This window comes from Pteronotus mesoamericanus, unplaced genomic scaffold, assembly GCF_021234165.1.
Source record: "Pteronotus mesoamericanus isolate MK-2021 breed Mesoamerican mustached bat unplaced genomic scaffold, CSHL_Meso_final scaffold_54, whole genome shotgun sequence".
NCBI classification, from domain to species: Eukaryota; Metazoa; Chordata; class Mammalia; order Chiroptera; family Mormoopidae; genus Pteronotus; species Pteronotus mesoamericanus.
This window is the reverse complement of record NW_026555321.1, coordinates 61,311,645-61,324,047: the sequence shown is the minus strand read 5'-3', so window position 1 is coordinate 61,324,047 and position 12,403 is coordinate 61,311,645. Positions and strand designations below refer to the sequence as shown.

The 12,403-nt window shown below is 34.3% G+C and overlaps 1 protein-coding gene across 1 annotated transcript in view; it reads left to right on the top strand.

The window, feature by feature from the left end:
- The window catches only part of CNBD1 (cyclic nucleotide binding domain containing 1), a 257,585-nt gene that overhangs the window by 111,347 nt on the left and 133,835 nt on the right, over window positions 1-12,403 (top strand). The window lies entirely within an intron of this gene.

The window sequence follows — 12,403 nt, the reverse complement described above, 5'->3', positions numbered from 1 at the left end:
GGAAAAAAGACTGAGTATATGAGTTGGGACCCCCAAAAACAGAATTATATTCTTAGGGATGGGCCTCTTGTAGTACAGGCTTCCCTTGCTAGGTTAATATTCTAGGAACCCATCTGTATCAGTGTACCATCTAGTGTTGCTGTGAGAGCCCATATTAGGCTTCAGTGAATTTTTTTGAAGACTTAACACATTTGTCCCTTTCATGATGGGTAATTTATGAGCATACTTGCCCATGACATGCGGAATGTTCAGCAGTTTTTGACCAAAAATGGCATGACCCCCCGTTCCCCGTGCTTCCTTTTCATCTGCTGTCACTCCGAGTGACTATGTTTTGTTTCCTCGGACGAATAAAGACCCAAAGGAAAATGTTTTGCTGATGTGCAAGAGACGAAACAAAAAACAGCAGGAGGGATCAGAATCGGTGAGTTCAAAACTGTTCTTCTGAGCAGTCGAAAAAAGTCTTAATAGGCATATTGCATCAAATGGAGAGTACCTTGAAGGTGACTGAAGTTTAAACATGTAAGAATAAATATGCAATTAAAAAATAAATTCCATTTTTGGGGGTTCCCCCTCATATATGTGTCTGTTAATGGCAAGAAATATTTTTATGTGGGTACAGCATCCTCTTTGTGGATGTTTGAGAAGAGCTTATTTGAATTCACTACAGTTTTACTCTATGTTTAGTGTCATTATGCTGAGCACATAAGATTATATCTTCTTAACTTAATGAAAATTAAAAACAGGCAAAGAGAGGCAAAGGATATATTGACATTAAACACAAAAATGTGCATTTAGTTTGTTTTTTATTTATTTTTTCAACTTTTTTTTTAAATTTTATTTTAATTTATTTTTTCAAATACATTTGTCTCTGCCAACCCCCCACCACTGTCCCTTGCCCCCTCCCTCCTTCCCTCCCTCAGCTCTTCCCCTTTGGTTTTGTCCATGAGTCCTTGCTATATGTTCCTTGACTTTCCCCTTCCCTTCCTTGTCCCCGCCCCCCCCAGAAGATAACAGCTATTTATTATATATTTATAAAACAATGGATGCTTTTCCTACACTGCTTTAGCCATATCCCATAATTTATGATAAGTTGTTTTTTTATCATTCAATTTGAATATTTAAAAATTTCTTTCTTGAGTTTTCCTTTAACAACTTTTTTAGGAGGTGTGATTTTTTTATTGCTAAATATTTGGCCTTTATTAGAGATATATTATTATTCATTTATAAATAATTTTATTATGGTAAGGTAACATACTTTGCAGGATTTTAATGTTTTAAAATTTATTGAGACTTGTCTTATGGCTCAAGATATGGTCTATCTTGGTGAATTTTCCATGTTTCCTTGAAAAGAATGTGTATTCTGTAGCCTTGATTGTCAGGTAGAGTATTCTATAATTGTCAGCTAGTTCAAAGTAGATGATATTGTTTAAATTATACATGGGATTTCTGTTAACATCCTAATGAATGGAAGATAATGCTATTTTCTTTTGTGAAATGTTTGTGGTTAGACTATGATAGAATATGTGGACCAGAAGCATACATTTTTATTACAGATTTTTTTCCTTATTTTATGAGAAAATGGGAGAAAACATAATATTAGGAAGAGTTTGATAAAGAATAATTACAATGATGGGACATAGAAAAATCTCTGCTGTAGGCAGAGTCTATTAAATAGTAAGAAAAATGCTATTTGGGATGGCTAGTGTGTACTTCATCTACCAGGCTGTAGAATAACTACTTTTCAGAGTTTCTGCTGTAATTACAGTTGTGTGATAATGGGTGGTTCTTCTTTTTGTTCTGGAAGCCTGTGGAGAATAGATGAAACATGATACCTATTATATTTAAAATTTACCCCATTTTAAAAACACCAAAAATATCTAATTAGAGTTATTTCTCAGGAGGCTTGCTATTTTTTCTCATGCTGTCACCTGAATGGTTGGTTGTGTTGGAATGGGGAGAGGCATCCCATTTGTGTTGGCTTTTCTTTATCTCACCAGTTTAAAAATACAGAGGGGGAATTTTTTCCCTACTTATTCAATTTTTTATTCACCACCTTTTACTTAGATCCTGAGTTCCTAAATTATTCTGGCATTTAGGAGGTTATAAACTGAGTACAGTAAAACTTAGTTACATGGAACAACTAGAGAGCAACTTTGAGGCACAAAAGTCAGGTGTATGCAATCCAGAAGCTACCTAGGCACCACCTCCAGGTGGTTTACCTGAAGCACAATTTGACTAGACCACTTTCCTGCTGGTTTTCTGTCAAATATCTCTCACTGTCAACCTAGAGAAATAAACCAAGTTCATTCATTGGTGGCTGCCTAGATCGTGAGCATGTTTTTTCATCCTTGTGGTGTTTTTGAGCTAAATGTCTACACACATTTCCTCTTCAACTACTCCTGCTCTTTAGTGAGAACAGCATTTCCTCAGTTTTTGCATAATATACAACTTAATCCTTTAGTATTTAGCTACATTGCAGTTCCTCCAGGAAGTCCTTCCTGATTGGCCTAGCTTGGGGTTGGTGCTCCTCTGTATCATTCACATGGAAATGCAAACATAACATTACTATCTGTTTTGGGGATCATCCTCTCCACTATGCTGTGAATTGGATGAAATTAGAGATTGTGTTTTTATTTCTGGGTTTCCATCAACCAGGACAGATCCTGTTCAATAACAGATTCTCAATAAATGCCTGGGGGGAAAATAAATAATATCACTAAATGATTTCCTTAGAGATTTATAAGACAAATTAATTATAATCAATTGAGGGAAGCTTTTTGAATAAGAGAGATTATACTATGTCTTCTGTGAAAGCATCCTTTGGCTAGAGAAGGTAAGGGATTCCAACATCATGACTTTTCATTATAAATCCCTGTGCTTGGTGTGAAAGAATGACAGCATGAAGGTATGAAGCCCTTGCTTTTATCATCCCGGGCCTTTTTTTATTTCTTAGTCCTTTCCATTCAAACTTGACCTTGGTTTTCTTTGCAACAGGAAAGGGAGGTCACAGCATAAATATAAAGTAGAACAGAAATAGTTATAGATTCTATTATAATTGTTATTATAATTGTATTTTTATTAGTAAAATAGAAAACAGAATCTCTCATAGGACTGGTTGAAGGAAAGGGAACAAAATAGCAACAGATGATGTTTCCAGAAGGAAAGTGCCCCTGTTCCTAGTAGGCTAAGTTTCCACCACAGAGACTAATCTCAGACTTAAGTGAGAGTCTGAGAGCAGGTAGGGAACCCAGGAAACAAGCATATCCCTGCTCTTTGAATTTCCCTGAACCATGTGAGCATATTTGGCAGCAGATGAATACACTGGCCAGTTAGTATGAATCCTAAGAACCAACACTGAGATTCCCACAGCTAGAGTGGTGAGGGCCATGGCTGTCGTCCAGTGACTCGAGAACCTAGCTGACCTGATGGGCTCAAAGGCCTCTTGTGATTGGGGTGGAAGAAACAGGCTCATAAAGCAGCACACCCAAGCCTGGGGACCAAAGGCATTGCTGCCAGTAGGCTAGCATCCAAGGGTGAGATTCCCAGTCTCCCCGCAGACTGCAAGCATCAAAGCCTCTCCTGAACACAAATGGTCTAGTGGACCAGGGAACTGTCCAGCTTTTATTCATACCTAAAATGACAGGCTGATCAGAATGACTGTTATTTACTCTTAGTTGGAGCGACGGGTTGAAATAGAGAATAATTTTCAGAGAGATCAAAAGTTATGTTTGCCTTCCTGAGTTCTTGGTGCAAAATTATCTTAACTTGCTACATTAGTTTTACCAAGATCAAGCTCTAAAAGGGAGAAAATAAATTTGTAATTACTTAAAGACAAGGACCCATTTCTCACACAGAACAGTACATTAATGCTGACACATTTATTTTCCTCATTTATTGCTTAGTGCATGGCAATTAGTCCTCACGTCAGCACTTCATACACTTTGTATTACCACTGATACACACACACACACACACACACACACACACACAGAGTTTCCCTACATAATACAGATGTTCCTCTTTGCATAATAAATGGCAGAAATCGGATGTAAATTTAGATCTATTTTCCTTCAGAGGTTTTCCTCTTCTCATGCATTTTTATAGACTGAAAGAACTGATACTTCCTCAAACATAATCTATTCTTTTTCTCACTTACTGCTGGCAAATGACTTTGAAACATTGAGCTGGAAGATGACTATCCTATAAAATATTAAATGTAAAAGATCCTTAGTGATTTAGATGACCTGTTAATACTAAACAGATGATCTACTGAAACATTGATGTTTAGTGAATTCATGACATGGAGTGAGACTATTGCATAATTTTTACCCAGAGAAATAAGGCATTTGGGGGGGTGATTTTTAAAATTCAATTTTTTAAATTATATTAAGATTTATGCTAAAAGTATTAAAAATTCAAAGATTCAACCCTTTCAGTTGTCAAGATACAATAGTATATATAATTAAGTACTTTAATAACTAAAAAAATAAAAAATTCACAGGATGAAATGTGAAGAAGCCCCAGAGAAGGAAACTTGTGACCTATATGAGTTGTGGCCATTATCGCATGTCATCTGAAGGACACCACTCATTCTTGGACTTGCTTTCATGTCACACAAAACACAGTGTTACTTTCTAAGTCTGCTAAGTCTTTCGCTATTTTAGCAAATACTAACTTTTAAAAAAGACTAAAAGGAACATGCCTTCTAAAGTTTTCACATCCATACATTAAAAAACATTCTGTCAACATTGTTAATTATTTTTATTTTTAGATATCTGCAGTTTTTACAGTTCATACATGGTATCCACTATACTGAGTGGAAATCACCTTTGACGGTGTATCTGCTACATAAAAAGTGATTATTACAAAATCTTAGTGTGGCTTATTTAGCATTCTCTCTCTCTCTCTCTCTCTCTCTCTCTCTCTCTATATATATATATATAGCGCAATGATACAGTGACATAAACATCAATGCTGTTGTAACTAACAATGGAAGAGTATGAATTGTATTTGGTGTTGATTTCTTTGTTTCTTGAAGAGGAAAAGACTATATATATATATATATATATATATACACACACACACACACAGAGAGAGAGAGAGAGAGAGAGAGAGAGACTATATATATTTATTTTATTCTTTTCTTTCTGGTAATCATGTAATAAAAGCTTACTTTAGTAACTGTGTGGACATATTTCTAACCTGTCAAAGAATCAGAGCACACAGCCAATTCTCCTAATTATAGTCAAGTTAATGTCTATTCCATTCAGGGAAGATGGTTTTTCTAACCATTGTTAATATTCTCTAGGCTTAGAAATTTCCTAAGTCCCAGAAGTATGGCTCATTTCCGTAATTTATCTCTTATTGGCTTTTATTCATTAAAATTTCAAATAATAACTCTAAAAGGTGAAAAGTCAAAATAATCCTGATATTCAATAAGTGGAGAGCAGCAGATGTACTATCTAATGTGTAAAATGAAGAACGAGGTGATTTGGTGAAAGTCCTATTATAGGAACACTCATCGAAGTTTCAATCTGAACTTATGTCCAAGTATATCTTGTATTCTGAAAAAATAGAAAGGATCTCTTTTTAAATTTCATAGTACTCAGGGCCCACACTAAATCTTTCATATGTTTTTAATACCAGCCATAAGCATAAATTACATTTATAATGTAATTGTTCCTTTTAAATTAGGTAGATTCATCTTGTGGGAAAGAATTTAAAAAGACTCCTTTAACTATGAACAGTTTTAGTTACACAAAATGAATAAGCTCATTCACATTCTGCTTTTAAATTGCTTGTCTTTGCTTTTACTTGAATGTGTCTATTTATTAATATATTTTCCAAACATTTATTGAAGTCCAACTATTTGGCAAGAGAGAGAAAATATAAGGAAAAGGGTAACAAAGGAAGGAAATAAGGACATTTGAGTCATCATTAGATAGAGTAGGGTAGTGTTTGGGAGAGGTGTGAAAATTTGGAAGAGCTATTACAACAAATAAGAAAGAATGCTATTTATAGATGAATAAAAGTTTTGTGAAACAGTGAGATTGGGAATAATAAGAATGAAGTCCTTCATCATAGTTTATGACATTTTCCTGGAGCTTCAAAAAAGAGCAGGTAAATTGAACTGCACGCTTTTGCCAAAGTTGGAAATTGCTCAGTGGAACTAAGATAACCTGTAAAGGGCAGGACTGGTGACAATTTACAAAAAATGTTTAATTACAAGGTTTAGGATGGATATAGAATCACATGAAGCCAGAAGTGCTTAAAAATTCATAATATTTAACCAGAGTAGAATTAACATATATAATTCTTTTTGGTAATGTTCTGAAGTTTAGAAGTAAAATATAAAGCAAACAAAAATCATGTTAAATGGGTGCTAAATCATAAAGTGTGGCATTCATGGATATTTACAAAAATGTGAGTTTTGTCTCTCTTCCACTTTCATAATTAAACAAAATTAATTAGTTTATGCAAAGTAATACTTTAATTTTTTGCTTCTAATCCATCAATAATTTTGAAGAAATTTATATTAAAAATAAATTGGGCTCAGTGGGGCATGTTGGGGGGGTCGGGAAGAATGATGGTGAAGGGATTAACCAAAGAACATTTATGCCCATGGACATGAACAACAATATGGGGATTGAGTTAGGGAGAGGAGAGAGTGGGGCTGGGTGGGGAAAGGTAGGCAAAAACTGGAATAACTCTAACAGCATAAACTGTAAAACTAAAATTAAAAAAAAAAGATTCTGTAGACAGCCTGAAAAATCTGGTGAGGTATTTTTACTATCCTCCCTGTTCAATCAGTCATATTTTTAAACAAGATTTTCAAGCACGAAGCAAAATACAATGGAAAATACAAAGGGGTATAGAATTTGAAGAAGTGGTTAAGAAATGTGAAATCTAAAATGAATACTAATATCTAACTAGAGCTCCAGAGAGGAAGAAGAAAGAAAATGGAAAAATAGCATATTTGAAAACATACTATATGGTGGTTTTCTGGAAATAATGAAAGACATAAATGTACAAATACTATGAAGCTATCTAAAGAGAACCTTACTGAGGTGCTTTGTAGGGAATTTGCAGAAATATTATGATCAAGCTAAAATTCTAAGAGTAGTCAAAGAGAAAAAAATATCAATCACAAAGGAACAAAAAATGGGCTGAGGTTAGATTTCTCAAAAGCTTAATGGAAACCAAAGGACAGTAGACTAACAATCTTTAAATTAATGTCAACTTTACAATTTCTACCCACTGAAAATATATTTCATGGATCAGAGAAAATAGACATTTTCAGATACACAAGATGTAATATATGCTCACCAAAGAAAGTTTGACAGGATGTATTTTAGAAGTGAAATGATCCCAGAACCCAGGTTTCAAATGCAAGAAGAAATTATAGACAAATAATCTGGATAAAATTCACATAAATAAAATAATGTTTGTATAAAATTATAACAAGCATGAGAGGAATAATAACCTTCAATTAAATATATAGGGATGAAAATAAAATGTCAGAAAACAAACAATATGTAAGGTAAAGTTTAAGTCAATTTAAAGTGTTTGAAAATCCTCTGTTTTTATTTGTGAGAGAGTTTAAGATATTGAATAACTTTAAACTTAGTGAATCAAAAGATTACTACAACTTCAATTAGAACAAATTATAGAGAAAAGTTTGAGATTATATATTCTCAAAGTTTATGAGTCTTTCCTTTTATTCTGACTCCAATCCATGGGGTACCAGGCTTTCTCAACAAATCCCAACTTGTACTTAATAAAAACATTGAAGGCTGTGTATTCAGCATAGGTTGGCAGTCTGCAGGCTTATATTTTGCTTCATTTGGCTACTTGATACAGAAAATTCTTGGGTGGTTGTTAATGCCTTGAATTAAACCTTCTAGATGTTATTTTCTATTCCCTTTTTGTCTCTATCTTGGAAAGTACAGTTCTAATCTCGTAAATTTTGAAGTTTTTTAAAAGTATAAATGGTATTTAGAGTCTGTGTTGCCAAAACCTAATAGTTTCCAGTGTCCATGCCTCATTTTATAATTATCATAATGGATGTTTTATTTTTTTCAAATGAGATTAAATTTCGGTTGCTGCTGCCCAGTGTCCTAAAAATTCTAATCTATTTTTATCTATTTATATTTTACTTTGAGTAAATAATTTAATTGTTTTTCTATTAGAGTTGTCCCAATTTTGCCCTTTGCCCTCCTCCTCCCATTCCATCCCTTGCTTCCACAGCCAGTTCTGACACTGTTGTCCTTATCCATGGTTCATCATACATGTTCCTTTTCTAGTCCCTTCCCCTTCTTTCCACCATTATTCCCCACTCCCTCCCCTCTGGTCATTTTCAGTCTGTTCCATATTTCCATGGCTGTGGTTCTATTTTCTTTGTTAGTTTAATTTGTTCTTTAGATTCCTCTTACAGGTGAGATCATATTTATTTATATACTAACATTTTTACATACTGCCATTAAATTATTTTAAAAATATTAATCCAATTATCTGCACTAGAACTAAATATCTAGTTATATATTTATTTCTGTTTTTACTTTTTCAATTTTCTAATATATGATTAAGTAACCTGCATAAAAAGTATATCCTTAAACAATGAACTAGACATTTTTAAGCCATTTCTCCAATATCTTTAGTCTCAGGTTTCCAAGTTGTATTATAAACCTCACTGATATTTTTGAGTTACTTCTTTGAGTCCCATGTCTTTAAATGTCATCTCGATGCTGATAACTTAAAAGGACCAATTCCCCTCCTGACTGGTCCTGTTTTCTGTCTTCTCCATTTTGGTCATCAACATTGTATTATGACCCTGCTTACCCCAGTCAAGGAATAGGAGTAATCCAGGTTCCCTCCTTTTCCTCACTCATGCTTCTATCAGCAAATCCTATGCAGCAGATATTCCAATAACACACTGAGTCTTCTCATTTCTTCCCACCTCCATTGTGGCTACAGTGGTACAAGTTGCTATCATCTCATATATATATACACACATACACATATAAATTGCACATAAAATTATGTTCATCCTCTTTAAAATTTTCAATGGTTTACCTGACAATTAAAATAAAATCCAAATTTTTTGCCTGTCTGCAGAATCCTCCCTTCCACCTCCTCTAGCACCACTATGCCTTTGCTATTAGCTACTCCTTCTTCCTGAAATTCTCTGCTTCAGCATTGATTGTATTAAAGACTAGACATTTCTTAGATGCCTTTTACACTATCAGAGTCACCCTGTCACTCTATTACATGCTCCTATGTTTTCTCACCATAAGAAGTTGAATTACCAGATATTTTCTTCTCTATCTGTGTATCTACCAATCATTTATTTAATAATCTCTTTTCCCTATTCTTAGAATATAACATCCATGGGAAGAACAACCTCATACTTATTTATTGATATACTATCCACACCTAGAATACTACCTGGTCCTTGGTGGTTGTTCATCAAATATCTGTTGCATGCACAAAGAAAATACTTTTCTGCCATTTTTAATTAATACATTCTAGTTTTGTGGACAGTTTTGTTAGTATGATATTTGTTAACAATAGCCAGTGGTCTTACATCCTAGGATTAAAGTGTGTATTTCTGACTACATTTGTGAATGTCTTCTTACATTTTTTAACTAACATGAAACTTCTTTGAAATATTACTCAGAGTAATTTCTACTAAATTGATTGAACTTTGAGAAATTTTAAAAACTGTAAATGAATAGTAATTTATTTCTATCTAATCAAATATAATTTGAATATGATACAATCTAGCCTATTTTTTTAGGACCTGAAACTGTGAACAACCTCTGGAATGATAAATTTTAATTTTGAGCACCCCAGACAAAAAAATAAAAATGTCAGGGCACATCCATTTATTAGTGAATTCCTCTGCATTGAAGGGTTGATTGAACTGTGTTTTTAAAAGCTTTGTTACCCTCTGAGTTTTTTCATTATTTTAATTTCTAATTCTTTGTGCAGTCATTTTCTTGTTTCTGTATTTTTTTTAGTATAAATTTGCTTTTATTATTTCATACAGAATACTTTTCTGAAAAGGGTCCCTGAGCTTTCTAGGCTATATTTTTAGTATGTCTAATTAATTTTTTTTGAAATTTTTACACTAAAAAGGAAGTACATCATTAATTAGGAAACTTTCATAGATACTCCAATAACCATAAGATTAACTTTTGTGTAAGTATTGTAGGAAAATATTTTATTATCCTTTTAGTGCTTTTGTAAATTAAATTCATGTAAATTAGTCATATTTCCTGCCATAATTTAACCTTTTTCCCTTCTACTCTGATTTTATACTAGATAGTAGTCCTTTATTAAAAAAATACATTTTTCAAAAATTTTCTTGCCTTAGAAGTTATTTGATCTGTCATTAGTTTGGAATTATGACATGTTGTACTCTATAAATAAACATGTATACCTAATTATGCATTTGAATTTGGTTATTCCCCATGGCAGTACTGTAAAACAGATTTATTATTATTGCTGTTTAAATTACAGTACAAAGATTCACAAAGATTAACGACTTATCTAATCCATAACTAAGAAGAGGCTGAATTAGATTTGAACTCAGAATGTTCTGTGGCAGCCACAAGGGAATACTAATGTAGAGGTACGAATATACTAATATGCTGTAATCTTTCATTTATAGGCCACATATCCCAGAGGAAAATGTTGATGGGCAGCCCACCAAGCTTTTCTGAGTCATATACTGCCAAAATCTCCCAGCTCTGGTGCAGAGGGGTCTGGATCAGATTCAGAGTCATGTGGTCGGTAGCCTCAGTCGCTCAGACAATTTCCAGACCTAAGTACAAAGGATGAAAACAAATACATTTGAGGCTATATTTTCAGAAGTGTCTGCCAGCTGGGTGATACCACACTGAAGTGGGCCTGCTGTGCTATTATAGCTACCGTTGATAGGGAATCCAATCTCATGGAAAAACTGTAGGCAAACTAATTGCCTGACCAAACAATTCATTTCCCTGCAAAAGGAGAAGGCTCTCATCTGTTTCCTTAGCCTTCCCAGATACCATGGTAATGAGGATCCATGTCCCCAGGCTGGGGTGCTCTTCTGAACCCGGGGTCTTCTCATTGCATACCCTGTTCACAGCCTGGGCACCTGTGCTCAGAACTAGGAACAGATTTTTCTTTCTGTACTTAGGTAGCAGCATAACTTATTTGTTATTGCTACTGAATATGTAGTGTGTGTTGGTGGTGATATTTAATGTGAAGTTCATTGATTTCAGAGAGGAGGAGAAACCATCTCAGAGGTGTTATAACTGTTCTGAAGCAGCAAAGGGCCTCCAGTGAGTCAGGATCAGAAGACTGCTGGCACTCTCTGTGCAGCCAGAGTGAACTTTTAGCAATCCAAATATTTTCAGTTATTGCTCTTAATAAAGCCCTGGGATGATGTTACCTTTCCTAAGACAAAGTCCAAATTTCTTCATGTGGTTTACAGTGCCTTCTAGCACCTTGCCTACCATCTTAACCTCACTCTGTGTTTAGTATCCTCTCCGTCCTCTCTAATGTCACCTCTCTGGGATTCTGTCACCAAATATTTCTGGAATACTTGACACTTGACCTTTGGATGTGCAGTACCTATGCCCACAACATGGATATCCTCCCCATCCTGCTGCCCAACTAATTCTTTAGGTGTCACTTTATAAACCACCCACTCTGGGGAATCTTTCCTGACCCCTGGATAAGGTATGTCTCTTTCTTACTTTCCATAGAACACAGTGCTCTGCATTTTGTATCATTGTCTTGTTCTATGCTGCATGCCTAAATATTAACCATTGCTGAAAAAATAAATGAATGAATAGTCATAGAGTAGAGGGTCTTTATGAGGAGACCTCAAAAATACAAAATGTAGTTAGAAAGTTTTGCCTGCCATCTGAATCTGACATGCAGTTAATACATTCTTTTGAGCATAAAAAGGAGAAAATAGGTGATCAAGTATAATTAAGATTCCCAACGAAGTAGCCTGTTAGTTTCTGTTATAGAGAAATCCATTTCATCAATTTTGTATCTTGGAGGCAGCTCTTTCAAATGTATAAGCACAAAAGATGTATAAAATCTTAAATAAAAGTTCTAAACATCTGTGTATTTCAATAATCCATGATTATCTTGTTTACTGCTGTTGAGAATGTTCATGAAGCGAGATTACAGGTGATTTTTGAGGTATTTTGAGGCCTTATTGTGCCATTTTTTGAGTGGCTTTTGTTAACCACCCAAGTCTTAGGGATAGAATTTGTGAAAGATACTAAGAAATGCTCTTTAATGACGTACCTGTCCTGAGGATTCTCAAAATTTTCAAGTTTGGTGTTGTAATCATAAATATGGAAATAAATAAAACTAGTTGAAACCTGTTTTATCAGCTCCT